Below are 4,859 nucleotides of genomic sequence, written 5' to 3' on the forward strand. Positions count from 1 at the left end.
CATAGCCTTTCATTAACTGGGCGCTGCCTCACTCAGCCAGTATTTCTCAGATTGAAACATAGAATAAAAACACACACAAAAAAGAGCTAGCATCAATTAAATGTGGTGAAATAAACAGGTATCAGAGGTGTATCTACAGTTCCTCCCCACGCACCATCTGCCTCTGCAGTCACACATCTCCACGTGCTCCCGCAGCCATCCAGCCAGCTTGGCTGCGGGCTGCCGGCAGCTGGTCAGCAGCTCACGTGCATCCTGTGCTCACGATTTGCTGGGGCAGTTTGAAAGTGAGAACATTTGGGAAATTATAAGGGAAACTGAGGCTCGCGATGATGCGGTTGGCAGGTTTCAGCATGGCCAGCCAATGCAACATGTGGTCCAGCTAGTGATGCGGGTGACCCATTATGTATAACTCATAAGGAAATGAGAGTTGCATTTATTATGTATTTGCACAGCAATATGCCTGTAATTACTGGATATATTTACACCCATTACAGCTCAGTACAGAGAGAAGTGAACCCTTCCCCCTTTCTGGCTGGGGCACAGCGCTCACAGCCACGGCACACATCCTTCGGCAAGTCAGGACTTAGACCACCAGCACCTTTCTAGGAGGAAAAAGCCTTCTTTTTAACAAGAACCCAGGCGAAAAATGATGATTAGGTACCATCCAGGTAGCAGCTAGGCTGCGTGGGAATACAAGAAGCCTACAAATCAAGAGGCGGAAAGGAAATCCCTGAAGGGAGGCAGGCTACGGAGGTGGGAATGCAGCACATCCAAGGCAGCAGCAGCAGGTGTGGCTGGAGAAGGCTGTCTCCTGCCTTCCCCTGGCTCTGCACTGCATGGCAGGGATGGCACCTCGCGACGGGAACTTGTCTCCTTCCTCTGCTGGAAAGCATGTGAAAATTGAAACTGCTGGAGGTGAGTGATATGCCCTCCTGTGCCCAGCAGTAGCCTCGTCTGTGCAAAACACTTGGATAAGTGAGATGCTCTTTATGGGGAGTATCATTTTATTCAGGGCCTCTTGCATGAAGTGCTAGTCAGAGTGAATTAAGGAGGCAAGGTCTGACCATGAATAAAGGTTGTAAGACTGAGGATTCACTTTCATTTATAAGCACCTAGTGTTATTTTGCATTTAAGTCCAATTTTCAAACTAGAGTTGAGAGCAAGGAAACCAGAAGCTCCCTGAAAGCCCTAACCTCAGGGCTTGTCTGCATGAGGAACTTTAGCAGCATTTCTTCTGTAGTGAAAGTATAAGTGAATTAAAACAAATCCAATTATGGCCACATTTTCTCTGACAGAGTGCATCCACACAGGCTCGCCATCTGCTTTAACTAATCTGTGCTATGAATTCATAGCCCTGTATTGTTCAAGTTAGTCTTCTGGGGTATTTCTGGGTAAACAAAGATTAAACCTGTTTAAAAATATGATTTACAGTAATGTTTATGTAAGGGTGTTCCACATAACTTTAGTCTCATTTTGAACTGTTTTCCATGTAATATTAATCTGTTTTTCAACCTATGAAATGAAATGTGTGCTAACTCTTAATATGCAGTCCCTCACTTTGGATTGACAGTGGTTTATGTTGAGTTTTGTTGAAAGGGTTCCTGATTGAGCTGAATTACATTGAAATAAGTCAATGAACTGGAGAGAGGTTCTATGCATAGGGAGTTGCCCATGTTTAAATGGGGCTTACAGTCACACCTGTAATTGAACTGTTTCAACACTTTTTATGTATGCACAATCAGGCTCCTAGGTAATTTATAACCCTTCAAAACAAATAAGAAAATTCATGCAATTCCTCAAGAAGAATCTGCTATACATATGAAAGTAGATCCAGGATGTAATTTTCATTAGTTAGTCGCTTTAGTCCTTTGGTTTCTCTGTCCCTCCTTCCCTTTTTTACCAGTTATCTTGATGAAAGACCTTTCGGTGCTGTTCCTGGCAGAGGAACCCAAAGAGAGAGCTGGCGTGATTGCAAGTGTCCATCACGGACATCGGCCCTCAGGGCCCCGAGCTTGATAAGTGGGCACATGCAAAGCTGGGGTGCTGCACCCAAGACACCCCAAACTCACTCCTCCTCCTCCAGGCAAAGCATTGGTGACTCTATATTAGCTTTAACCTAGGACTAATGGGTCTCCGATTAACAAGGAGATACTTCTGTCTACTGGCCACTAATCTAACATAGATGCGGTTGTACTAACAAGGCTCCCAGTCATTTTTTAGGATTAGCAGCATAGCCCTAATATTTGTCTAAATTCAGTGGCAAAATTTTTAAAAGTCTCTTTATCTTCTGATTTTTGTGTTGCTGTTACTCATTAGGCAAAATGTGGTGCGTCCTGTTGGGCGAGATGTGGAGGAAAGTTTCTGAAGAGAGGACTGTGTCGCTTCAACTAATCAACAGAATTCAAAGGAAATTTAGGACTTTTTAGACTGTGGCTGGCACAGAAGATGAAAGGTGTTTGACATCATGGGAACCAACAAAGCTCCTCTGATGGCTCCACAGAAAAATAAAATGCTTGTCCAGAAGCATTATTGCTCATTTAGGCTCTTTTTAATGAATCCTGAATAGAAAGGCTCATCAAAATCGAGATGGCGTCGATACCAGAATGTAACGTATTAGAACAGCCAAGATGTTGGGATTAATAGAGGTGGACAGGCCGTATAATTTGGGTGAAAGTAGCAACCTAGAAGGTGCCTTTCATTTGTGGCATAACCCCCTGCCCCAACAGCCCACCTCTTGCTACCACTCGCAGGAGAGGCAAGCACCCATGAGCCTTTAAAAACCTGTTGCCGCCAGACTAGACCACTACAAAGTTAATGATGTGGACTAGTTCAAAGGGAAATATGTTGCTGCAGATATTGCAATTAGCTTCTACCCAGCACACATTACCCCAGCATCCTTTGTACCATCGTGGCTCTGTGTAACTAACTGCTTCACAGCAGATCTTATTTTCCCTGGCTGCGAAGCTCCCTTGGACATGGCCAGGTTCTGCCATCCATCCCTTGCCACTGCAGGGACATGGGGACAGCCATGGCCCTTGGTCCTTTCTCCTTGCTCACCAAAAGATGCCAGCAAAGAGCTTTGGTTCCTTGGGCTCAGCTGCCAGCGCTGAGTTAGGAGCCTCCACGCTACACACCCAATAACTGATTTTTCTTGAAAGAGCTGCTTTTGGCATATTCCCCAGTGCGACCCGGAGTACAGAGTGAAGACATATTCTGCTGAGCTGGATAACGTCAGCGGATGGAGGCAAATGATTTTTAAGCAGGTGTTTCCATTAATTTCAGTGGTGAATTTTTTCCAATTAAAAAAAAAAAATCCCATGTGTGCCTATGCAGGAGTGTGGTCTATAATATTTAAATTGTCATATCCCAAAGGCTGAGTACAATGGAGAAATCAACAATTCAGGAAATTGGGAGTCTGGATTTGAGTTGGCCTTGAAGGCATACATTCTGTAAAATCTTTTAAGGCAAGTGAAAGAGGCAAGATACTTCTATAGAGATTTCTGAGTCCTAAAACCTGTGTGATTAACTGAAATTACAGTAGGAATGGGATGATCGGATGGAAAGGAAGGAGATGGGAGTGCTCAGATGACAGTGAAGGAATTTGGGCTGCATGTTTGGGAGAGAAGTGGGGGCATTATTAAAAAGCAACAACAAAATTTTAAGGGCATTTGGTCATTAAAGCTACAGGGAAACCTGCAGTAGAACAGTGGCCTTACAGATGTGCCAGCCCCGGTGAACCGCACACAGCCCAGGGCGGCGCGTGTCTGCACGCACATTTTGCTGCATGCACGCACCGGAGGGATTTAATAACTCAGCATAAAATTAACAGGACTTTCATGTGTTGAGCAGAAACCTGTCTGTGCAGCCGTGCATGATATGTACACACACACCCCCCCACGTGAGCGCTTGGCTCCAAAGTTGGATGGTTTTGCGTATTCACACCGCCACAGTCTAACAACCGCCCATAAAAACTCAGCCAAAGCCCGGAGCGAGGCCAGTTCTGCCTTCCCACCCCAGGAAACCCTCCATCCGGATAGCAGCTGGGTATTTTTCTGATCACTAATAAATACTTCAAAAGGATTTTAAAGTGAGCTTATTAGAGCCCAGGATTCATGTTGGTTCAGTAGGGCTGGAGACAGAGTAAAATTACAGTGACATCTAGTGATCATAAATATTTCACAAAGGTGCGACCAGTGAGAAAATAAAACATTTATTGTTAGACAGCATTATAAACACATAACACACAAAATCAGATCATTAACTGAGGCCAGGGAATGAGGTGGGTTACAAATGAGGGTAGATTATGTGAATTAAAGTGCTGCAGGGATGACACAGAGCAAAGTGCGGCGCTGGGGAAAGGCTGTGGGTGGGTTTCTGCAGGGATCTTTGCTAGGTCTGTATTTCTCACTGTTTTAGCAGAGTTTGCTGATGGTACTAAATTGCAGCACATTCATATAAAAGAAGCTCAACGTTTTGGAAACTGGGAATAGAACTAATAAAATGATGTGCAGCTTTGAAAAGTACATGATAGTCCCCAGGGAGAGAAAAACAAAATGAACCCTATTCCGTGGTAGGGTGCTCTGCCTGAGCACCGGACCAAGACTGAAGGAAAAAGCAAATAAAGAGAGAAAATCAATTGGGCATCAAAGCTACAATTCAGATTTGCATCTTGAATCAAAGCAGGATTTGGGTTTGCATTCAGCAGCAGTAGGAACTCACTGGTTTTGTGATGTTTCGATTGAATGTTTTCTACTCCAGGTTACTGATTGACTGATGACATAGTTTTAAAAACAAAGGATTTTTCTTCTGGTTTTGAATATCAGACGGGCAGTCTGACCACAGTCATGCCCAGTTGGTCA

The sequence above is a fragment of the Pygoscelis adeliae genome, unplaced genomic scaffold, assembly GCF_000699105.1.
Source record: "Pygoscelis adeliae isolate BGI_AS28 unplaced genomic scaffold, ASM69910v1 Scaffold18, whole genome shotgun sequence".
Taxonomy (NCBI): Eukaryota; Metazoa; Chordata; class Aves; order Sphenisciformes; family Spheniscidae; genus Pygoscelis; species Pygoscelis adeliae.